Source organism: Lynx canadensis, chromosome B1, assembly GCF_007474595.2.
Source record: "Lynx canadensis isolate LIC74 chromosome B1, mLynCan4.pri.v2, whole genome shotgun sequence".
In the NCBI taxonomy this organism is placed as follows: Eukaryota; Metazoa; Chordata; class Mammalia; order Carnivora; family Felidae; genus Lynx; species Lynx canadensis.
This window is the reverse complement of record NC_044306.2, coordinates 203,538,251-203,563,373: the sequence shown is the minus strand read 5'-3', so window position 1 is coordinate 203,563,373 and position 25,123 is coordinate 203,538,251. Positions and strand designations below refer to the sequence as shown.

The following is a 25,123-nucleotide window of genomic DNA, read 5'->3' as shown; positions in this document are numbered from 1 at the left end:
GTTTGGGGCCTTGTTGAGTCACCTCCTTTCCCAGGACAACTGTTAGGCACTCAGGGGTGGGCCAGGCATAGAACCTGTCGCAAGTGTTTGGGTTTTTTCTTTTTTAATCTTTCCTTGGCTTTTTTACCCCTCCTTTTTTTTTTTTCCTTTCTCCTGTTTGAAGCCCACGGCAGGAGACTGCGTCCTCCTTTGGTTGCTGTTGTGAAGTTTGTGTCTGATTTTCAATCTGTCCCTGGAGGGGTGGGGAAAGGGGAGCCTGCGGGCCTGTTCCACGTGCCATACGTCCCTGGGGAGCTGCCCTGTGCAGGCTTGTTTTGTTTCTAAGTAGAACTTTGTTCTATAGAACAAAGTTAGGAAATGAAAGAGGAAAGTGAAAGTAGGTTGCTGTAGATGAGTTTTGCAATCCTCCTTCTCACCTGCTCCTCTGGACGGGTGGTGAGGGACTTGGGTCTGGCCACTCTGTCTCCAGGGCTCAGCAAGGGACCCACCCACTCCTGAAAGTTTGAACACACCTGATGAGGGCTGATCACAGCTCACCGGGCTGTCCGTGTCTTTCCAGGCTCTGTCCCCTCCTTCATCCTGGCTGGACACCCAGTGAACGATGGTGGGTGTGGCCTAGATCAGACCCAAGGGAGCACCCCCGTTTCCCGTCTCTGGGGTCTCTCCTTCCTCCAGCTCTCCTTGTGGCTCTTCCTCGAGGCTCTGAGTTCCACCGGCTTCACATTCATGGTGAACCTTGGTTTCCAGGAGTGACTCTTAGTCTCGGGTGCTTGGGATGTGGAGAGCCTCTGCTTTGACCTCTTCCTGCAACTCACAGAGGACTCCCTGTTGCTTCTGCTTGTTCCTGGAAAGAAGCGGCGCCTTCTGTGACACTCCACACGCGTCAGGATCCCACGACTGGTGCTCCCTGGGCTCCTGCCACGTGGAGCCGCACGGGTCCCGGGCCGCCCTCTGGGCACGTCCCCTCCGTCTGTGTCATGCCTTCTCCGCCGTCTGGGGGATCGCTGTGCAGGCACAGAGCGTCAGGCTGCTTGCGAGCCCTGACAGGAGGTGACCCCTGCCAATAGAGTGACTGGGGGCTAACCTCCGAGCGGAGAGTGCTGGAATCTTGAGTGTTTGTGGCCAGTGGAACTGTAGTCTATGAAATTATGGAAGAGAAAGACGTAAAAGGTTTCAGAGTAATGCCGTGTGTTTTTGTCCGGTTTTGGTGAATTCCCACTTTCCTCATCAGAAAGGCGGTGCAGCCTAATTGCACATTTTTCAGAACTGTTTGCTAAATAGAAGAGCTGAAATGTTAGTTTGTAATTTGCTGTGCGAGAGGGGCTGTTTTAACCAGAACTCTTTATTTTGGTTTAATACATCACATTCCTTATGGTTTGTTTTAGAACTGAAAAATTATACCCAGAATAACATGGTGTATTTATAGGGTATGAAGTACTAAGTATTTGTAAGCACCAGTCAGACGGTAGGTTTTAGTTTCGGGGAAGCGCGGGGACTTGCTTTCTGCCAAGATGCCTTCCAGTGTGCTCGTTGCCTTCAGTTCTGCGAGATGTTTGGAGAGCGTTTTTATTAGTAATTATTTCTGTTGCGATTTTTTTTTTCTCCCCAGCGAACAGAAGTTCAAAGTTAATAAAGCCAGTGAGCACATACCTGCCTCCCGGAAGTGATACATGTGACCATTTGGGCATATTTGCTTTAGACCTTTTTTCTCAAGCATGAAAATCACAGGGGAGGCCCCCTCTCCCCCCCCCCAACCCATCCATTCCTCGTCCTCCCCGAGAGGCCCTCCCTGGAAGCAGGCGTGTGTCCTTCCTACGCCAAGGAAATGGATTGCTTCGATTCTTGGTGGAAAACGCCTCTCTTAGGAATCTGTAGTGTGAAAAGAGTGGAGCGTAGGGACCGTTTCAGTGAGTCCTCTGTTCCCGCCAGGGGATGGTTAGCGCTTCTGGGCCACTCAAGTTCTGCCTCTGGATCTGGGAGCTGGGGCTGCATTCCCTCGTGCAGATCTGACTGCGCACTTGCGATTTGTGCATTTTTCTGTGCGTGCTGCACTTTCATAAAGAGTCTGCTGAAGAATATTGTTTGAAATGCTGGAGGGCTTTTACCAAAGGACTTTCAAAATGGTCTAAAAATTCTAGTATGTTCACTCTCAGAATATTTATAAAGTTGCTGAGAGAAAGTATTTTATAGATTGGGTCAGAAATTTGGCTAGAATAATGTAGAGGAAAGTTTTTGGGGCCCCCGGGTCGCTCAGTCAGTTAAGCATCCAACTTCGGCTCAGGTCACGACCTCACGATTTGTGGGTTCGAGCCCCGCGTCGGGCTCTGTGCTGACAGCTCAGAGCCTGGAGCCTGCTTCCGATTCTGTGTCTCCCTCTCTCTCTGCCCCTCCCCTGCTCACACTCTGTCTCTCTGTGTCTCTCAAAAATAATAAACGTTAAAAAAAAAAGTTTAAGTAGACCCTGAGGGCCCTTTTCCTAGGGGCTCTCCTAGTAGAGCAGTTTTTGTGCAAATTGGGAAAAAAACCCTTATCCCCGTGGTAGATAAACTGTAAGAATATAAAGTGTATGGTTCTGGGCATACCACTTAGAAAGCTTTTAAGATTTTCTCTTTATCAATGGTTTTCAGCAACTTACCTACGATAATTCTCGAGTTGGCTTTGTTTGTGTACCTGCTTTTGGGGATTCGTGAGGATCAGGTATTTCCTACTTGAATCAGAAGAACATTGGCCCCTTGAGCTTTTCCTACCGCCGTGGAGACATGTGCGTTTTCAGCCCTTCTTTTTCTCTCCTATGCTTCACCCTTTGTAGATTCTTTAGCTCTGTCTTCAAGTTCACTGGTCTTTTCTTCCACGGCGTCTAATACACGTTAATGCCATCCTGTGACCCACCCGCTTCAGAGGCTGTGTCTTTGCCTCAGCAGCGCCCTGTCTCTCCTACAGCCCGTCATCTCTGTCCTCGCTGCTTTCCTAACACCCTTGAGCGTGTTTGCAATATCGCTACGTGCCTTCACGTCCTTGGCTGCTGACTCGCCATCACTGTCGTTCCCAGGTCTGTTCTGTTGCCTGGTTACGGGTCACATTTTTCTGCGTCTTCGCTCGTCTGGAGATTTTCAGCTGTGTGCTGGGTTTTGTTGTCTTCCTTTGAAGAGTATGGAAGTTTGTTCAGTGGGCAGGTAAGCTATTTGTGGGTTGGTTTGATCCCTTTGAGGCTCCTTTGGGGCAAGTCGAACGTGGCTTTTATGGTGGGCTCTGTGAGCCACGCTACCTAAGCCTAACACAGGTGGGGTCTCCTTCGAGGGGCAGGCATTTCACAAGGACTGGCTGGGACTCGGAAAGCCCCCAGCCCTGTGAGTCGTCTAGCCTCGTGGGGTGTCCCCCCCGCACCCACACGGTCTAGAACTCAGCAGCAGGCCCCAGGGTCTCCTGTGAGCTCTCTGCAGCCCTTCCCGGACTGGCTGACGCAGCCCCTGCAGGGCCCGGCCACCCCGGGCTTCCCTGAGTCTAGTCTCCTCAGCTCTGAGCACTGGGCTCTCTTCAGCTCCGTTGAGAGAGCCATCGTGCACTCGGGTCCCCCTGCCCCAGGCTGTACTTTTGTGCGGTGCCCCCTGGTGGGTCGCCGGACAGCCCCGGGGCTCGCCTCACTGATTTCTTTTCCTTCAGGAATCACCGTCTTATGGTACCTGTGGTCCAATTTTTTGAGGACTGTTGTTGACATATTTGGCCTAGTTTTCTAGTAATACGTGGCTAGAGGGGAAGCCTGGCCCCAGTTACTCCGTCGTGGCCAGACATAGAATTCTTGTGACAGAATTTTTTCACTATAATGATGGGAGACGGTCTCTTACAAATTCTGAACAGAACTCAGACCGTGACGCTTTCTTGCACGAGGAACTTCAGTGATTTCCCATTACCTGTAGGGCAACAGCTGCCCTCACAACCCAGAACAGGCGGGCGGTCATCACCCCAGCCCTGTCCCCGGTGTATCCAATACCTGGCTCAGTCTCGGGCACTTGGAACAGCCAGTGAATGAGCGAGCACCTAATTCTGGAATCCAGCAAGCTTTGGCTAGCTTCACATGCGTGTCACATTCTGGCAGAATTTAGCGGCACCGGAGTGAACCGGTGACGTGAATGAGGAAGCCGTGCCCTGGCTCTACCGCAGCGGGACCCCTGCGGCCGTCCTAACTCCTTATAACTCGGCTCTGCCGCCCGTTTGGGGGACATCCTTTGTGGCCAACAGCGCCCAGTTGTCTCCAGGAATTAGCGCAGGGGACCCCAGAGGCCCCGGGAGGCGCCCTTCCTCTGACCGGAGGTCTGGCGGCCGCGCTCGCACTTGCCCGCGGAGCAGCGTGTGGACAGGAGGCCCGTGACGCGTTGTCCTGTAGCTTCGGCTCAGGTGTGTTGGCACTCAGCCTGTCCCTAGCGCTAGAAGCCAATCTGTGTGCCCCTCGCTTGTCGCGGTTCGTTGGTGCTGACAGGCTCCCGTGGATGTTTTAAGTGCAGCTGAACCCGACGGTCCTGACGCGACGTCCTGTTTCCCCAGCTTTACGCAGGCCTCCCTTCGAGTTGGCTCACGTTAGTCAGGCTCCGGCCACGGAGGCAGCAGTGACTTCTCTTTAAGAATTCGCTGCGGAGAGGGGCCGTCGTTTGGGAGGAAAGGGTCTGCCCCAGGTTGGGTTTGGCCGGAAGAGGAAGGCGAGGAACCAGGGCCCCTGTCCCGTGCCGCGCCCGGTGTGCCCTCGGCCCTCTCTGCCAGCTTCGCTCACGCTTGGCCTCCCCGTCCTCAGACCCGTGTTGTTTCAGGGCACACCGCTGTCCCCTCCAGCAGATCGTGTATGCCGGTCCCGTCCCCCGGTGCTGGGGACACGCCAAGCACAGATGCACGGTTACTGCCCCCCCCCCCACCCCGTCTGATAACATCCGCTTGGAACACAACACAGGACAGTCACCTGTGAGAGTTCCCCGTTTTTTTCCCCCCTAACAACAAGTCCCAAAACTCAGTCTTGGCCAGTTTGAATATATTACATGTAGATAACGACTCTAGAAAGGAAAGCCGATGACAGAGCCTAATGAGAATCATTTGTTTCATCATACCAAGTTACATTTTGCATTAAATGGTACTAATTGGGAAAGTCCGCTTTTCCTTCTCTTCTCCCGCTTCGTGATTCCGTTTCATTCAGACGCTTCAGATGTGTTTCTGTGGCAACTGTTCTTTAAGCCGTGAGAACTTCCCGTTGGAGAATCAGCCACACGCCGCAGGTGCGTCGTGGCCTGAGGACTTTTCACAAAGTGAACACGCTGTGTTACCAGCACCCGGAGGCCCCTCGGGCCCCCTTTCAGTCCCTGTGCCCAGCGCGGACCATTAGCCCCACCGCTGACCCCCTCGGGAAGCGTTGCCTGTTTTGAACCTAAACACAACGCATCCCCGCGTTGCGCCCTCCCCAGCGCCCGGCTCCTTTCGTTGAACTTGAGGTTCGTGAGTTTTGTGCATGTTGGGCGTGTCAACAGCTGTGCGCTCTCCTCACCGCGTGGCGCTCTCTTACGAGCACGTCACTGTCCACGCACCCACGGGACCGTCAGTGGTACCCGAGCGGGTTCTGACTGTTGGCTGCCGCCAGGGGCCCTGCTGTGGCGCGCCTGCGTGGGCAGGGCTCACGGATGACACCCGGGGGGGTAGCGTTTCTGTCGTGGCAGGCTGGGTCGCGGTGCTGGTGCGTACCAGGCAGGACACACAGTGTCCCCAGACGACTTTACGGCGTGTGTGCTGACCAGCACGTGTGGGGTTCTGGGTGTTTCCCCCCCCACCCCCCGCCACGCTTCACGTTGTTTATTTCAGCCCTCGAACGGGGATACGGGCACCGGATCGGGGTTGGTTTGCGCTTGTGGCTCCCTGGTGGCTAATGAATTGAGCACCTTTCACGTTTTTGGCCGCTTGGATATCCTCTTTGTGAAGCGCCTGTCAGGTTGTCTGCCTTTCCTTATTGATTTCTAGAAAAATTTTTAAAATGTATTCTAGAAATATGTTTTGTGTTGAGTTTACGTGTGCAAGGAAGCCCCTCTCCACAACGCACCTGATCATTCCCCTAGCGGAGTCTTTTCGCTGACCAGAAGGTTTTAATCTTGGGGAGCCTGGGTGGCTCCGTCGGTTACGTCGTGTCCGACTTCAGCTCAGGTCATGATCTCACAGTTTGTGGGTTCGAGCCCCACGTCGGGCTCTGTGCTGACAGCTCAGAGCCTGGAGCCTGCTTTGGATTCTGTGTCTCCCTCTCTCTCCGCCCCGCCCCCCCCCCCCACTTGTGCTCTGTCTCTCTGTCTCCCTCTCTCTCTCTCAAAAATAAATAAATGTAAAAAAAAAGGTAGATAAAAATTAAAATTAAAAAAACTATTTTTTAAGTTTTTAATCGTAATATCCAGTTTATAATTTTTCCTTTCTGGTGATGCTTTTTATGTCCTTTTAGAGCAGGCCTTGCCCTTCCCCTGACCATGAGGGTAAAACCATTGTTTTAGTGTTTCACACTGAAATCTCAGATCACCGGGAACCAGTTCCTTCCTTGTGCCCAGTGCGAGCTAGGGGACGACACTCCTTCTCCCCCGCCCGAGACCCAGAGGACCCAGCCCCACGTGTGGCCACGCTACTCCTCTCCTCACTGAACCGAAGCTGCACCCTTATCAGGTAATCATATATCTGCGCGCCCGTTTCTGGCCCCTGCCTTTCGTTCCAGTGGCCTCTTTGTCTGTCACTGGGTTGACGCTTCCTGCTGTAATTACTGTCACTCTCAGTGCGTTCTGAGACCTGGGTCGTAGTCTCGTCCCTGCGTGCCTCCGGGGTTGCCGTGGCTCTCCCAGGCCCTTCGCGTGTTCTTGCAGGGTTTGGAGCCGACCTGTAAGCCACTGGCGGTCTTGGTTTTGGGGTCGTCTTCCCTTCTGTCCGAGCTGGTTGAGACCTAGCACTTCGGGAGTCTGTGTGTGATGCTTTCGCTGGAAATGTTACTAGAAAGCCACAGACAGCCGTTGACATTAAGACAGCCGGGCTTAAGAGAATTGTTTTGCAACTATCCACTTGTGAACTTCAGTACGTGGCCACTCACTGCCTTGCCCCGGCAATAAATACTAAATCTGGTTTGGTTGATCTGTCTTCTAAAAACGATTTCTTTTATTTTTTTTTTTTATTTTTTTTATTTTTTTTAAATTTTTTTCAACGTTTATTTATTTTTGGGACAGAGAGAGACAGAGCATGAACGGGGGAGGGGCAGAGAGAGAGGGAGACACAGAATCGGAAACAGGCTCCAGGCTCTGAGCCATCAGCCCAGAGCCTGACGCGGGGCTCGAACTCACGGACCGCGAGATCGTGACCTGGCTGAAGTCGGACGCTTAACCGACTGCGCCACCCAGGCGCCCCTAAAAACGATTTCTTTTAGATGACTGGCCCTTTGAATATCTACAGCTAGGATTCATTGAGATGATTTCAGGCTAATGCGTCACCCTCAAATAGATTCCATTGTCCAAAAGAAGGTGAGGGAGAAGTCTGCAATGTTCGTGACCTTTCGAGGGTTTGCACGTAAGGTGACCTGTCACATCAGAGGAAGGCCGGTGGGAAGGCCATACCTGCCTCCGGGTAACTGGCAAACTGTGGTCAGGTGTGATGCCGGTTGGGGAGGCAGGGGTGTGGGGCCCGGCCCAGCCAGAGGTCGCGTGGCCAAGCAAAGCCGAGCCTGAAACCTGAATTGGGCTTCGCCCTAGTGCAGGTTCAGGGAGACAGGAGGAGTCAGGAAAAGCCGAGAAGGGGCAGCTGGGAGCAGCGGGAAACCTGAGAGAATGACCACCGTGGAGGGGGAGTGGAGTGAGGAGAGAGGGTCCCAAAGCCGACCCCTGGGTTTCCGCTTGGGTGCCCGCGGGGATGACCATGGCATTTGCAGGGACAGGAAGGAGTGGATGGGGAGAAACAGATGGGGGGGGGGGGGGTGATAACCAGGGTTCTGCTTTGGACCTGGGGTTTTCGAGATGCTCATCGGTTTCCAAGGGGAGATGTTGTGTATACAGTTGGATACGCGCATATAGACTGCAGGAAAGCTGGGCCTGGAAACACATGTGGGGGTCACCGGGGTGATGGTGGAATTGAATGCCTTGGTAAGCTCGGAAAATTAAAGATGGTGCAGGGAAGAAGGGCCTCAAAGCTTTGGGCCGAGTGGGGCCTGGAGGGGTGAGAGGCAGCGGGCCCCTGTCACTGGCGGTGTGCCTCAGTTCTCCCATGTGCACAGTGGGGTCCTGGGACCGGTCTCACAGAGTTCTCGTGAGCATCAGGGGAGTTAACACACGTGGCTCACTTAGAGCAGCACCCGGTGTGTCATCAGGAGCTGCCTTCGTTAGTGCTGCTCTGGCCATTTGGATCGCATTTCAGTGTCACTGAACATTGGAAGGAGACAGAAGTGCCCAGAGGGGCTGGGCAGAGGAGGAGCCTCGGACAGGTCCTGAAGAAGGTGGGAGACCAGTGGCAGAGAAAGCCTCAAGCGGCACACACTCTCCACCCTCCAGCTCGCCTGTTAAAAGTCCACCTTCAAAACAACACTGGCAGATTGAAATACTTAAATGAAAGATCTAGCAGGCAGATACCAAGGGGGAAAAAGCTGGCATGACAACATTAATCTCAGACAAAATGATTCAAAGTGGAAAAAAATACGTAAGAAGAACAAAGAGGGCACAAAGTGCCCACAAAGAAGAACAAAGTGCGCCACAAATAGGGCATCTCCTTTGTAAAGCAAACTGAGGTGGGACCACAATACAAGCGGACACGTGCTCCCAGGGGGGCGCCTGTGACATACCTTTTCAGAAACTATGAGATTAAGCTGATTAAAGAAAAAACAAAACAAAACAAAACAGTAAGACTACAGAGTATTTGAATGAGGAAATGGAAAATAAAATCCAACAGGCATATGTCGAACTTTATACCCGATAGAAAAAATACTTTTTTTGCGAAGGTGTGTGAAATAGTCACCAAAGTTGACTCTGTCCTATGCCAGAAATGTAGTTGCTACGAACTTTAAAAATATTTATAGCCTACAGAGCACGTCTACTGACAGCAGTATAATTAAAAAGATGTCAGTCACAAAAAGACAACAAAAAATAATCCAGACGCTTGAAAGTTCAAAATTTTGCTTCCAGATAATCCATGGGTCGAGGAGAAAATTAAAAGGGAAATTACAATACAGTTTAGAGCCGCCTGGAGATTGTGGTGCTCCATATCGACAGCAGTGGGACGTAGCCAGAGTGGTTTTCAGAGAACACTTCTAGCGTTAAATGTACATATTGTAAAAATGAACAGTTAGAAGGTACAGGAGCTAATCTTTCAGCATAAGAAGGGAGGAAAACAGAAAAGAAGATAAATGAAATTAAGGTGAAGGAAATAATAAGGCAGAAACTAACCATTTATCCATTTAGCAATTATATTTTGAGCTCTTCCTTTCTCCGGCCTTCCTCTAAGACCTGTTCTGAGCCCTGGGGACACACTTGTGAACAAAACAAGATCCCTGACTTCGTGGGGCTTAATTACATTTGGTGGTGGAACATCACAGGCACAGGAACAGATCGCGCCGTGGGCTGTGGTAATCGAGTGAAGGAGTCAAACCATGTGACTATCACAATAGAGGCTAGAAGAGTATCTGATAGCATTGCCCACTGGGATTTTTAAAAGTTACACTTGACAGTTAAACATCAGAAGCATCCCATTAGAGCCAGGAATAAGGCAAGGATGTTCCCTGTCTCAGCAACTATGTAGCATGGTGTTGGGGATTCCGGCCAACACGATTAGGCGAGAAGAGGAAATAAGTCAAGAGACTTGGAGAGGAGGAAACCAAATGATCATTATTCTCGAACGATATTAGCATCTAACTAGAAAACCCGAAGCACATCAATGTGCTCGGCCAGACCTTTTAGAACTAATGGAATTAGTTTCTGTTAGAAAGATAAAAACCAGTAGCTTTCCTAAACAATATACATTGTTTCTGTGGGGATGTGTATATGTTGGTAAAAGCATTAAAAATATTGGGAGGAATCAACCTCAGATTAATAAGATGGGTCTTCTCTGGGGAGGGGAGTTAGGGCCAGGATTTTAGGTGATGATTAACAGCGATTTTATATTTATGTTTAAATTTTTTAAAGGAGAAAATAAATGGTGCATTAAAACCGCAAGATATATGTCATTGGAAGTTACGTGCCTTTTAGCCTGTACCGTAGCACTAGCTCACATTTGGGACACACGACCCACGTATTCAGCCAGTATTACTGAGTGCCTCCAACGCGCCCGGTCCTGCTCGTCACGATGCTCGGCCAGCAGTGGGGTTCTCCCAGTATCCCTGCGGTCAGTACATGGCTCTTAGCGCAGTTTCACACAAGGGTGAGTACCTTGCCCAAGCTGGGAACCGGGCAGCGTGAGCCCAGGGACCACCCTGTGCCTCACCACACCTGTGCCAGGTGGCGCCGGGTCGGAGGCCCCTGCTCCTAGGATAGAGCTTGCCACAGCACGGGCCTCCAACGAGTATCTATTGAATAAACGAGAACCAGGGGCAGCCCATTTACCTCCTGTTCATCTTCGCTGTCCCCACCCGGCTTTGGGAAGAAAATGTAGAGCGTGGGCTCCCGTATGGTGGAGCCCTGATCATCTGCTCGTTGCGTAGGAGGGTCAGGCTTCACGGGTCCCTCCCTGTGGCCGGCCCGCGAGGTGGGCCCCTCAAGTCTTTAGCACAGCCCGCTGGAAGACAGAGTGCTGCTGCAGCCCTGGGGCCCTGCCCATCAGCGGTCCCCACTGCGGAGGAGGGGCAGGGGAGCGCCAGCCTTCTCTGCGTGGACTTGCTAAGGCCCCCAGGGAACATGGGGCCAGCGTGGTGACCGGGTTTGGGGAACGCAGTTTTGGACAAGTGACTTTTTAGGTTTGATCGTTTTCTTTTTCTTTTTTAAAAAAGTTTAAATCCAAGTTAACATATAGTGTAATAGTGATTTCAGGAATAGAATTTAGTGATTCATCCCCTACATATATAATACCCAGTGCTCATCCCAACAAGCGCCCTCCTCAATGCCCATCCCCCATTTAGCCCATCCCCCCACCCACAACCCCGCCAGCAACTCTCAGTTTGTTCTCTGTGTTTAAGCGTCTCTTATGTTTTGTCCCCTCCCTGTTTTTCTCTTATTTTTGCTTCCCTTCCCTTATGTTCATCTGTTTTTTATCTTAAATTCCTCATATGAGTGCAGTCATATGATATTCGTCTTTCTCTGACTGACTTATTTCGCTTAGCATGATACCCTCCCGTTCCATCCACGTAGTTGCAAATGGCAAGATTTCATTCTTTTTGATTGCCGAGCAATACTCCATTGTATATATATACCACATCTGCTTTATCCTTTCATCCGTCGATGGACATTTGGGCTCTTTCCATACTTTGCCTATTGTCAATAGCACTGCTATAAACGTGGGAGTGCATGTGTCCCTTCGAAACAGCATACCTGTATCCCATGGATAAATACCTAGCAGTGCAATTGCTGGGTCGTAGGGTAGTTCTATTTTTAGTTTTGTGAGGACCCTCCATACTGTTTTCCAGAGTGGCTGCACCAGTTTGCATTCCCACCAGCAGTGCAAAGGAGACACTCTTTCTCCGCATCCTCACCAACATCTGTTGTTGCCTGAGTTGTTCATGTGAGCCATTCTGACAGGTGTGAGGTGGTATCTCATTGTGGCTTTGATTTGTATTTCCCTGGTGATGGGTGATGTTGAGCATCTTTTCATGTGTCTGTTGGCCATCTGGATGTCTTCTTTGGAGAAGTGTCTGTTCATGTCTTTGGCCCATTTCTTCACTGGACTATTTGTTTTATGGGTGTTGAGTTTCATAAGTTCTTTATAGATTTTGGATACTAACCCTTTATCTGATATGTCGTTTGCAAATATCTTCTCCCGTTCTGTCACTTGCCTTTTAGTTTTGCTCGTTGTTTCCTTCGCTGTGGAGAAGCTTTTTATCTTGATGAGGTCCCAGTAGTTCATTTTTGCTTTTGTTTCCCTTGCCTCTGGAGACGTGTTGAGTAAGAAGTTGCTGCGGGCAAGATCAAAGAGGCTTTTGCCTGCTTTCTCCTCGAGGATTTTGATGGCTTCCCATCTTACATTGAGGTCTTTCATCCATGTTGAGTTTATTTTTGTGTCTGGTGTAAGAAAGTGGTCCAGGTTCATTTTTCTGCATGTCGCTGTCCAGTTTTCCCAGCACCACTTGCTGAAGAGGCTGTCTTTATTCCGTTGGATATTCTTTCCTGCTTCGTCAAAGATTAGTTGGCCATACGTTTGTGGGTCCGTTTCTGGGTTCTCTGTTCTGTTCCATTGATCTGAGTGTCTGTTCTTGTGCCAGTACCATACTGTCTTGATGATTACAGCTTTGTAGTACGGCTTGAAGTCTGGGATTGTGATGCCTCCTGCTTTGCTTTTCTTTTTCAAGATTGCTTTGGCTATTCGGGGTCTTTTGTGGTTCCATACAAATTTCAGGATTGTTTGTTCTAGCTCTGTGAAGAATGCTGGTGTTTCTTTGATAAGGATTGCATTGAATGTGTAGATTGCTTTGGGTAGGATCGACATTTTAACGATATTTGTTCTTCCAGTCCATGAGTGTGGAATGTTTTTCCTTTGTGTGTGTGTGTGTGTGTCTTTTTCAGTTCTTTCATAAGCTTTCTATACTTCTCAGTGTATAGATTTTTCACCTCTTTGGTTAGATTTATTCCTAGGTATTTTAGGTTTTGGTGCAATTGTAAATGGGATCGATTCCTTGATTTCTCTTTCTGCTGCTTCATTATTGGTGTATAGAAATGTAGCCGATTTCTGTGCATTGATTTTATATCCTGAGACTTTGCTGAATTCATGCATCAGTTCTAGCAGTTTTTTGGCGGAATCTTTTGGGTTTTCCATATAGAGTATCATGTCATCTGCGAAGAGTGAAAGTTTGACCTCGTCCTGGCCAATTTGGATGCCTTTTATTTCTTTGTGTTGTCTGATTGCTGAGGCTAAGAATTCAAATACTATGTTGAATAACAGTGGCGAGAGTGGACATCCCTGTCTCGTTCCTGACTTTAGGGGGAAAGCTCTCAGTTATTCCCCATTGAGGATGATATTAGCGTTGGGTCGTTCATATATGGCTTTTATGATCTCGAGGTATTCTCCTTCTATCCCTACTTTCTTGAGGGTTTTTATCAAGAAAGGAGGCTGTATTTTGTCAAATGCTTTTTCTGCATCTATTGAGAGGATCATGTGGTTTTTATCTTTTCTCTTATTAATGTGATATATCACATTGATTGATTTGCAGATATTGAACCAGCCCTTCATCCCAGGAATAAATCCCATGTGGTCGTGGGGAATAGTTCTTTTACTGTATTATCGGATCCAGTTTGCCAGTGTCTTGTTGAGAACCTTTGCATCTACAAAAATTCATCAGGGAAATTGGTCTGTAGTTCTTCTTTTTAGTGGGGTCTTTGTCTGGTTTTGGCATCAAGGTAATGCCGGCTTCATAGAAAGAGTTTGGCAGTTTCCCTTCCATTCCTATTTTTTGGAAGAGCTTCAAGAAAATAGGTGTTAACTCTTCTTTAAATGTTTGGTAGAGTTCCCCTGGAAAGCCATCCATCCCTCGACTCGTGTTTGTTGGGAGAATTTTGATTACCGATTCAGTTTCTTTACTGGATATGGGCCCGTTCAAATTTTCCATTTTCTCCTGTTTGAGTTTTGGTAGTTTATATGTTTCTAGGAATTTGTCCATTTCTTCCAGATTGCCCATTTTATTGGCGTATACTTGCCCATAATATCCTCCCATGATTGTTCGTATTTCTGCGGTGGTGGTTGTGATCTCTCCTCTTTCATTCGTGATTGTATTTGATTGTTTTCTTTGGAAACCATAGAAGAGGCATGGATATTGCATTGTGTTTAGTTTTACGTCTGCCATGCCACCTTCGTCAAAGCGATGTGAAATCATAACTGCCCTGGAAACCCCCAGCTATGGCCGCACAGGTTATGCCTGACATACGAAGTGGGACGTTTGCTTCGTCTCCGTATGGCCTTCCTTGCTCTCGCAGGAGCGGTCCCTAGGTGCTGCTTCTGATGAAGGACATTTCCTGCCTCAGGCCTCCTTCATGACTGTGTGTGCAGGAGGCTTCTCCTTCCTTGAGGGCCAGCCCTCCAGCCCCAGGCCTGTTGGGGGAGGTACCCTCGCCTCATCTCTACCTGCCACCGCCTTGGTGCAGGCTTGGGGCTCCTGGCGGTGCCTTTAGTATTCCGTGTGGGTGGCCCTACCCTGGCTGTGGGGACAGTTTAGCAGCATTTTGGGTCTTCCTCACGGAGCTCCAGATTGGGGGTCCCTGGGCTTCTGCGTTGGGCAGTGTGCTATAGACAGGGACGGGATGTGGCCGGGAGGTGTGCAGTTTATGTGTGGCCGTTGGGGCGAGGGAGAGAGAAGGCTGCCTTCGTGCAGTGTACGTGTCTTACCCATTGGAACGGACGGAATTACTTTCACAGAGAATTAACGAGTGAGTGAGTGAGGCACAGGGTTTAGGTTGAAACCAGCGGAATAAATGCATTTGATTAGGGCTAATCTTTGGGAAATGTCCCGTGTCCCTTTTTGGGGGGTCCTGGAGGCTCCCTGTGGTCAGATGCCACCTTCAGTCTGCCAGCCACGTGTGGTCGTTGCGGGTGGCCCTGAGACCGGAATCCTGAAAATTCAGTGTGACGGGTGACAAGAGGCACCCGTCTCCGCCTGTCGCCTCACACTTCCCACACTGACCCTTTTCGGTTACTGTTCTGCCCACTCGTGTGGCCTCGTGAGCTCTCCCAGCATTTCCCCCCATCTGCTTGGCATTTCACTCTCCAGAAGGACTTGTGTCATTTCAGACGTGGAAAGTGTGCTTGCTCTGCTCTGCCAGAAAGTGATAAATCCGACTTCGGGTACTGACTCCAGGATAGACTCAGAATTTAGATTTCGGCTTTGGGCCCACGTGTCTTCATGCCCCTGAAGTTCCATAAGAATCGCGGGGCTGTGCTATCTGGCTGTGGAGGCACCGGGGGCCTCGCCGTGGGAGGGCATGCCTGTGGCCTTGGCCCTGTCACCGGCCACCGTCGGGCGGGCCACGGGGCGTCTTCTGACCTCAGCAACTCTGTTTGTAAAATGGGCTGACTGCGTTAGAGCAGTGATTTCCAGACATGTCTTGAGGAAGCGCTGTAGGTTCCAAAAACATTTTATTCCGATTATCAGTAGGGCTCGGTCGTTACCGGCAAGAGTTTTCCTGAAGGAGAGGAGCTGTGCCAGGCGGAGCAGAATGGGGCCTACCTGGGGTCTGTCCCACCTGCTGTCCTCTGTGTCCTCTCTCTTCCTCGGCCAAGCCAGACCACCCAAAGGACTCTGTATACGGTTTCTTTCAGAAAAACGGCCCTGCTGCTCTACATTTGTTGGCAACTGGGGAATGAAGTGAACACCCAGGTCCGCAGGGTGGCTGTTGTGGTGGGGATGATGTGACAGACTGGGGCGTGCGGCTGGTGGGGACGGAGCTAGGGTGGGAAGAGAGGGCGGGGGGCAGGCAGGCAGCCCCCCACCATGCTGCCACGTCTCCGTGCACAGGTCAGACAAGTTCCAGAATTCTAAATCCAAGCTGGTCTTTTGTGTTGTTGGAAGTGGGCTAATCGAATATAGCTTATTTAACAGTATGTTAGCTCCACTGCGTTTTCAATATTTAGATACGCAACACAAAGTCCTTTATTTGAGCTTTGGCCCCAAACCCTGCAAATGCTAGTTTCTGCCCCAAGGAGAAAATCAAGAGGCCTCTGAGCCCATCCAGTCTACCGCATCCCGCCACCCAGAGACGGAAGGACCGTCCTGGGGCCCGAGGCTCCCCCCGGGTTTCCCCCTGCAGCTGAATGTCACGGTTATAAGTGACCTGCTGGCAGGCATTCTCAAGGCCTGGTGGCTTGAAGATGGACAAGTTCACTTGGTGGTCAAGCTCAGGCTTTAAAAGGCAGGCGACCCGATCCTAAAACACAGTGAGTCTTACGCCGAGACTGTGCATTTGACTCGATGTATCGTTTATGTAGAAAAGGATTACAAACAAAGAGGGACCCTAGTTAGCGGGTTTGGTTTTTGCGCTGGTAGGAGTTAGTCGTTCTCAAACTGTCTTGTAGAGACAGTGCAGGTGTATTCTGGGCCAGAGCAAATGAGGAATGTGTCCAGGACAATGGGAGCCCAGCCCCCGCTGCTGGGGAGACGTTAGAACATAGTATATAAAACATATAAAGTGTAGGAAAGGAGAGTGTGCTCGGGGTCGGGTCAGAGTTGGAGGTGCCCGTATGAACTCACGGCTTTAATAGGTGTAGAGATGAAGGCAGAGACGCCTGCATATCAGTGTCCGCTGTAAAGTTCTAGAAGCAGTGAGCCTGCCAGTGGAAGCAAGTACCCCTTGTGTGCAGATCTTGGTGCCTAAATACCACTCTTCGGTACAGGGGACCAGCTGTCCTTTTTCTTTGTTTGTTTGTTTGTTTGTTTTTTGATGTTTTTATTTATTTTTGAGACAGAAAGCACAGACTGGGGAAGGGCAGAGAAAGGGAGACAGGAACTAAAGCGGACCCCTCACTGACAGCAGAGAAGCCGACGCGGGCTCAAGCCCATGAGCTGTGAGATGATGACTCGAGCTGAACTCGGACACTCAGCCGACTGAGCCGCCCAGGTGCCCCAGGAACCGGCGATCCTTGAAGCAAAGCCTCAGTTGCTGGGCGGGAGGAGGGCAAGTACAGTGAGCCTTGCCCAAGGTTTTGTTTGTTTGACGTAAAGTGTATTTATATTATTTATTTTGAGAGAGCGAGAGCAGGGGAGGGGCGGAGACAGAGGGAGACAGAGAATCCCAGGCAGGTTCCACACTCAACACAGGGCCCAGCACGGGGCTAGAACCCACGAACCATGAGATCATGACCTGAGCCGATATCAAGAGTTGGATGCTTAACCGAATGAGCCACCCAGGCGCCCCTGTTTGTTAGTTTGTTTTAGACTTAAAAATAAGGAAACGCTGAGGCGCCTGGGTGGTTAAGTGTCCAACCTCGGCTCAGGTCGTGGTCTCACAGTTAGTGAGTTCGAGCCCCCACATCGGGCTCTGTGCCGACGGCTCAGAGCCTGGAGCCTGCTTCGGATTCTGTGTCTCCCTCTCTCTCTGCCCCTCCCCCACTCTGCTCTGTCTCTCTCTCTGTCTCTGTCTCTCTCTCTCAAAAATGGATAAACAGGGGCGCCTGGGTGGCGCAGTCGGTTGGGCGTCCGACTTCAGCCAGGTCACGATCTCGCGGTCCGTGAGGTCGAGCCCCGCGTCGGGCTCTGGGCTGATGGCTCAGAGCCTGGAGCCTGCTTCCGATTCTGTGTCTCCCTCTCTCTCTGCCCCTCCCCCGTTCATGCTCTGTCTCTCTCTGTCTCAAAAATAAACATTAAAAAAAAAAATTTTGGGGCGCCTGGGTGGCGCAGTCGGTTAAGCGTCCGACTTCAGCCAGGTCACGATCTCGCGGTCCGGGAGTTCGAGCCCCGCGTCAGGCTCTGGGCTGATGGCTCGGAGCCTGGAGCCTGTTTCCGATTCTGTGTCTCCCTCTCTCTCTGCCCCTCGCCCGTTCATGCTCTGTCTCTCTCTGTCCCAAAAATAAATAAACGTTGAAAAAAAAAATTAAAAAAAAAAATGGATAAACATTTTTAAAAAATTAAAAAAAAAAAACAAAACCAAAACACTGAGTTCCTGATGAGGACTTACCAGAAAGATACAGATACCGGCTTAAAGAGAGGCAGAGAATTAAGAGAGACAGAGAGAAGGGAAAGAAAAATACCCAGATATTTGTGGATTATAAGCCATTGAATGAGGTAAAACTCCGCGGAACGCCTACTCGTAGAGATAAATGAATTTGTAAACGTGGGGAGGACAGCTCTTTGTTGCTGTGGAGTTGGCAGCTGGGGGCGGGGGAGGGGTGGTGGCCACAGGCTGGACTGGGAACAAGGTGTGTGCATCTCGTCCCAAGGGAGACCGCAGCCCTGCGGTGGGGAACCTGGTGCCCAAAGCAAACATGACCCGCGTTGCAATGCACTGACATTACGTGCTTCCCGATGAGAAGTCCCGAGAAGGACATATGTCACTTCCTGAGGATTCCTGCCAAGTGATGGGGAAACCTCAGACGGCCCAAACTGAGGGACAGCCTACAAGATAACTGGCCTCGGTGGAGATCTGGAAACACGGCGGCTGGGAGTTTTTAAAGAGACCTGACAGCTGTGTGGTTCTGCACTCGATCCTGAGCTGGGGAGACAGCTGGACGGGACTCTGTTGATGACATTGGAATAGAGGCCGTGTTGCACTTCCCGATTTTGATAGTTGCGCTGTGGTTGTGACAGAGAATGTCCTTGTTCTTTGGAAATTCACACTGAAGTATTTAGGGGTAAAGGGCTGTCTCCACCTGGATCTCCAACAGCTTGGAGGGTGCGTGTGCGTGTGTTCAGAGAAAGGATGGGCACAAGGAGGAGAGGCAGGATGATCTAGCAAACGGGCAGAGTGTAGACAGATGTCCAGTGAATCTGGGTAAAGGGTGTGCTCTTGTAACCTTTGTGCAAGTTTGAAGTTATAGGAAGATAAAACGTTTCCCCCCCAAGGACGGCACGTAGAGCCCTAAGAAAGGGGCAGTTTCAGAGCCTGGCCCGTCCCGCTGTGGCTTCAGTGACACTGGCGTCTTGTGCTGGCCCGGTGCACCCGGGGGCCTGGGGCCCGGAGACACGGGGGCCGGAGAGGAGCAGAGTCCATCTGCTGTGGCGGTCCCCGTCCCCATGGGCTTCGGAAACGTGAGGGCACAAAGGACGTTGAGAGGGAGGCAGGAGCCGTGGGCAGGCTTCATCTCGGTGCCCTCCTGGAGACGTCGGGAGGGATTGGACATCCGTGTGGTGGGACCGTGTGTGCACCGGTGCATCTGCAGGAGGGTCCGCGGACCGCAGCCCGGAGCCACGTCCCGCCCCCTGTGGGTCGTGCAGATGAAACTCCAGCGACGCAGTCCCGCTCTGCTCTGACCCAGAAGTGCGGCCCTTCATTCCCCAACCGGTACCAGGCAGTTTTTGCTGAACGCTTTCTCATTTTTAAAAGATCGGTCTGTTTACGGGATTTCCAAAACTTTCGAGATACATCGGGAAATACGAGCTCGAAAGCCTCATGATTAGTATGAAAATCTACAGGTATTTGTTCCCTTTACCACCGCCGGTTTAACAGAGCGCAAACCCGGAAGGAGAGCAGCCTGTCTGTCGCCTGTCGGAGGGCCCTGCCGTGGGCACGTGGCCCTCCCCGCACACGGCTTCTGCAGCCGGGCTCGGGCAGACTAAATAATTCACGTTCCGCGAGCAGCAGCAGGCCGAACATCTCGCTGTGAATTATGCATGCGTCTTCGGGCTGCTTTGTGCGAGGACACTGTTGGTTTCCTCTGCGTGAGCCTGGAGGGGGACAGGCGCCCCTGTGGGCCCGCGGCCTGGGGTCGCTGGGGAGTGTGCTGACCGGCCTCCTGGGGGAGCGTGAGCTGGGAACAATGTCTCTGTGTGTGGCCCGAGCCTTTGCCCGGGGCCCCGGGGGCCGTGCCGCCTGACCCTGGTATGGATTCGGAGGGGTGGTTTGCGGTGAATGGTTGGAAGTATTTGGTTAAGTGGCATCACAGTGGCTCTTATCGGCTCCACCCAGGTAAAGTCCCTCTGGTCTGCGCGCCTTGGCTTCTTGTCGGGGGCTGGCTGACAGCCTTCAGGTATGTCTGCGGAGGGGGCTGGGTCGCCGGGGGCAGTGACCCCGCGCACGGACCCGGACTCGCGAGGGACATACGTGGAGGCGTGTGAGATCGCGGTCTGGACGGGCGTGCGGGGAGGTGGCACCCAGAACCCGGTGTGGCAGAATTGGCCACGAAATTTTAGTACGAGGGCACTGTTGACCCCATTTGTGACACGACTGCCCGGCCAGCTTGCAGGTGGTGGCTCTTCTAGCTTTGGGCCGGCCTGAAACGGACTTCAAAAGGCCTTTCTCTCCAGGAAAGCGTTTCTTCGGCTCCACCTGGTCCACTGACAGAGGAAAACAGCAAAAACAAAAGCAAAAACAAAAACAAAACAAGACGCGGGAAACGCTGTCCAGCGTGACCCTCCAGCCCCGGTGGGGGGGGGGGTGGGGGAGGGGGCTCCGTGGACCCGCCTTCTCCTTCGGCTAGCGTGGAGAGAGTCTCCGGCAGGGAGTTCGGCGCTGGCTCTGCCCGCCTCCCGTCTGGCCCGGGGCTGGCAGGGACCCTGGCATGGCAGGGCTTTCGCGCCAGCTCTCGAGATGGGTTCTTGCAGAACTGTGCCCCGTTTTCCGTGTGTCGAGAACGGTCCCGGGGCGATCTGAGGGTGGAGCAGAGGGCCGGGTGCCTGGCCCTGCGTGGTGGGGACGCGTGGATGGTGCGGGCCCCTGCAGCCCGCGTGAGCAGCACCTAGCGCGACCACGCTCCGGGGTGCCGGCACCGCCCCCCCCCCCCCCCCCCCGGCCCCGGGCCTCGGCGCCCTCCTGCAGGAGCCGGCCTTCCTCACAAGCTTCTGGGAGATCTTTCGGGTAGAGAACTCGGCCTTGACGTGCTCTGTGTGGCCCGCGGTTGTCCCCACTTTGCAGAGCAAGCGTGTTCCTCGAGACCGGGCCGTCAGGAGAGAAGTGGCCACGTCCAGGCCTCCATCGGCGTGTGGCCTGCCCCGCGGGTGACCGGGAGCGTCCTTCAGGGTCGTGGTGTCCCGTGTCCCCTCCCTGAGCTCCACCGGTGCTGGGGCTGAGGAACAGACAGAAGGGGCCTCAGCTTTCGGTCCCGCGGTGCAGGGAGCCTGGCGGCAGGATGGCTGTCCCCAGCTCTTCGGGGTCCTGTGAGAGCCGGGGCCCGGGGCCTGCGTGCCTGCAGAAGTGGGTTTTCAGCCACCGTGACTCTTCCCCTCATTTCCTGCGCATGAGTCTTCCCGGCCTCCCTCTCAAGGGACGGTCCTTGCCGGCGACCCCAAGGTGTGCCGGGGCAGCGGCCCAGCCCCTCGTGGGGCGTGACACGCGGGCTGGCCAGGCGTCAGGATTTTCCTTCCTTTAATTTCCAAGTTTCTTTCTCCGCTAGACTTTTACAGTGTCAGTCGTTGATCTGTGAGTCTTAAAAAAATGAGAATTGGCCGGGTCTCCTAAAAATGAGCTTACTCAAAATACGGGTCATCTGTCACTCTGTTCGTTCGGCAGTGTCCTTCACTCGTTCACTCTCGCCCTCAGCCCGCAGCCCAGCCCAGGGCGCGGCGACAGGCGTCTCTCCTCCCTACGGTCCGCGTGTCTGGGGAGCAAGGAAGGCGGGTGTTCCAAATCAGTGCTGCTTGCGTGCCTGGAACCCAGACACCTTTTTTTTTTTTTAATTTTTTTTTTTTTCAAAGTTTATTTATTTTTGGGACAGAGAGAGACAGAGCATGAACGGGTGAGGGGCAGAGAGAGAGGGAGACACAGAATCGGAAACAGGCTCCAGGCTCCGAGCCATCAGCCCAGAGCCCGACGCGGGGCTCGAACTCCCGGACCGCGAGATCGTGACCTGGCTGAAGTCGGACGCTTAACCGACTGCGCCACCCAGACGCCCCAAGACACCTTTTTTATTTGAGGAGCAAAAGCACCAACACCCTTGATGGATGGGGTTCAGGTGCTCTGTCAGTTTGCAGCTCGTCTACCTCTTTGCCGCCCTGTCCTCACGACCCCGTTTACCTGCATCCTCCCAGGGACCGAGCTCAGGGCCAGTGGACCTGTGAAGGAAAAAAGTGCCCTCTTGACCTTCCCTTATTTTTCACTGCCCCCTAGGATGTATGGTTCACACTCTGTGGCCTTAGCACCTTTCCTGGCCCTCGCACATTTCCCCTAAGCCCAGACATACCAGCTGTGGGGCTGTGAGCCGTGCCTCTTCTGCCCCAGGGCCTTTGCACATCTGGTCCCTCACGGAAGGCTTTTCCAGCTCCCCTGAGGCCAGTTACCTCTGTCCACCCTTCCGTTCCCAGTTCAGTCAGCCCTTATTGCCTCAAGGAAAAAAAGCTGGAGGAAGAGTGTTTTGGTGCTCATACTTAACAGACTCGGTTTTGAAAATTTATTGTTTAGAGAGAGAGAGAGAGCATGAGTGCGGGAGAGGGGCAGAGGGAGAGAGAGAAAGACTCTTAAGCGGGCTCTACACTCAGCACAGAGCCCGACATGGGGCTCCATCCCACGACCCTGGGATCATGACCTGAGCTGAAATCAAGAGTTGGACACTTCACCGCCTGGGCCACATAGGTGCCCCGTTAACAGAGTGTCTTATGTTTTTGTTTTTTTTTAACTTTTAATGTTTATTTTTGAGAGACAGAGAGAGCATGAGCGAGGGAAGGGCAGAGAGAGAGGGAGACACAGAATCCGAAGCAGGCTCCAGGCTCCGAGCCGTCAGCACAGAGCCCGATGCGGGGCTCGAACCCACGAACCACAAGATCATGACCTGAGCTGAAGTCGGACTCTTAACTGACTGAGCCCCCCAGGCGCCCCTAGACTGTTTTGAAAATTACTTCATTTTGTGAGAATCACCTCATTTATGAACGTAAAATATAGCAGAAAAGCGCCTCAGACCCAACCAGTTAGATACAAGATGCTTGTAGTTTAACCTCATCTATAGCTCCTTGTGGGTGAAACTAAACACGTCTGCACGTGGTGGTGAGCATCTGAAGCCCCTACTCAGTGACTGTCCACACGGTCCTTCCAGTTTTCTTTGCTCTGTTGGCCTTTCTCGTGTTGATGTGCAGGTGCCCTCAAATATCAAGGAGATTAGTCCCTCGTGTAATGGGTCATGGGTATTTCCCCACACTTTGTCTTTTGACTTAGTTTATGGTGTTTGTTTCATGTTCATTTCTGACCGAGGTACAGGCCACACGACATTATGTTAGTTGAAGGCGTACGACGTGGTGGCTTCACATCTGCGTGGGTTGTGGCACGGTCACCACGGTGTCGTCACCGCCTGCAGTTCCAGAATCTTATCTTGTGACGGAACTTTTGAGACCTGCTCTCTTCACCGCTTTCAGAGATACAACGTGATGCTGTTAGCTGCGGTCGTTGTGCTGTGCACGACATCCCAGCACTGTTGTGTAACTGGAAGCCTGTCCCTTGTGACCCCTCACCTCCCTTCACCGCCCGTCACCGTCGTCACAGACCGCGGTGTTCGCGTGGTCTGTGGATCCGTTTTGTCCCTCGCCAGTCCGGGCTGTGTCTTCTTGTCCACAGTGTCTCCAGTTTGATTTTCTGACACGTCAATCTTTGGTCCAGGTGAGATTTATTTCAGCGTGCCGGAAGGGATCCGACTTGATTATTTTTCAGGTGGTTTTCCAGTCGTCCCAGGACGAGCCGTGTGGCGCCAGCAGGGCGGGGGTGGTGGAGGGGCCGGCCCGCCACCTGGCCCTGCTTTGGTTTGTTTGTCCAGCGTTTCACGTGTAGTTTTCCATGTGAACTTTTACACTCAGTTCATCTGGCTCGGTTTTTTCTTGTTTTTTTTTTTTTTTTTTTTTTTTTTATTGACAGAGTGTGAGCAGGGGCCAGGGGGGACAGGGGGAGAGAGAGAACCCCAAGCAGGATCCGTGGTCAGCACAGAGCCCAAGGCGGGGCTCGATCTCACAACAGTGAGACCATGACCTGAGTCAAGGTCAAGAGTCAGATGCTCAACCGACTGAGCCCCCCAGGCGCCCCTCAGCTTGTCCTATTCTAATAAACATCTACTGGGACATGTATTAGGGTGATATGTTGATCTAGGGAGAGTTACCACGTGTGGGTCTTGCCCTCATCGCTGTGGTTACTTGACCCAAATCAAACAGAGCCAGCAAGTCTGTGTGGCCTGTATCGCGTGAGTGTAAAATGGCCAGTTTTCTGCGTGGGGGGGGGGGGTGGGGAGGGGGCGGTTCTGTGCGCGGGGACTGGTTACCAGGGTGACGGTGGAGCTGCCGAGTGCTCTGGGGCCGTGCCGGGACCCCTCGCGGCTGGCCGTGCTGTGCTAAGAGTGTAGCAGGTGGTGCACACGGGCCCTGGGGTGAGCTTCACGTCTCGCACGCAAGCTCTGGGCCTGCCTCAGGTCCGGGAGAGCGGTGCGTGCACTGCACCACAAGGCTCACACGTCCCATGTGCAGCTCTACGGAGCCACGGAGAAGTATCCCAGCTGTCTTTCTTCCGACCTTGTCCCATCTCATCTCATTGACGTGTTTTCTATAGCAGTTTAAGTTACTACTCTTTGACTTTATGTTTTTCTTTTCTTTTCCAACCCGAGTGCTTCTTCAACTTTGAATGTCCTGCCCCAGTGGCCCCGACCCACCAAGCGGGTCCGATTTGACCGACCCCGGGGGGTTGCCTTCTTGGCCCTCCGCCCTCTGGGCCTCCTCGAGGCCGTCTGGGCTGCGGTTGTGTTGTGGCGCCCGTGGGCGCGGCCTGTGCCCACTGCTCCCCGTGCGGCCGCCGGTGGGCATCAGAACTCAGGGCGGCCTCCCGCTGCCCCGCCCGCTCTCACTTTCCCCGTGTCCGGCCCCTCGGCAGCAAGGAGGTACGTTTGCACTGGTGGGCTTAGAGCCGGAGCCGCCCGGCCAATCCCCTGGGCTCCTCCCGCCGCCAGCCCGGGGGCCGACTGCGCGCAGCAGCACGGGGAGGGGCACAGGGCGCAGCGCACGAACCCTGTTGCATCAGTCGGGTGCTCCTCTAGACTTCGTGCCCTCCTTTCCCGCGTCATCTGGGGTCCACAGGCTGCGGCCCGGCCTTTGGTCTCCTTGGTGTTGGGACCGGGGATGGGGGGAGCAGCCTGGTGTGGGACCGTGGGGCAAGCCGTCCGCACAGAAGGGAGCACATCCGCGGCACAGTGTGCGTCTGGCCCTGCTCCCGGCCAGCCGGCACCCGCCCCCTCGGGTTTCGCCGACCAGGCCTGCCGGGTGGGGGGAGGCCCAGCCCGCTGCTGATGCAAGGTGGGAGATGGTGACGTGGGGCTCCCCAAACACTCCCCTGCCCTTTGTGAAGGGAGCGGGCTATTCGGGGATTCGCGTAAAATGTGAGGGAACCCAGGCTGTTCGGGGCTATTTTGTAGACGC

At 52.8% G+C, this 25,123-nt stretch overlaps 1 protein-coding gene across 4 annotated transcripts in view; it reads left to right on the top strand.

Moving 5' to 3' along the window:
- Positions 1–25,123, top strand: part of RGS12 (regulator of G protein signaling 12) — a 120,460-nt gene that overhangs the window by 72,540 nt on the left and 22,797 nt on the right. The window lies entirely within an intron of this gene.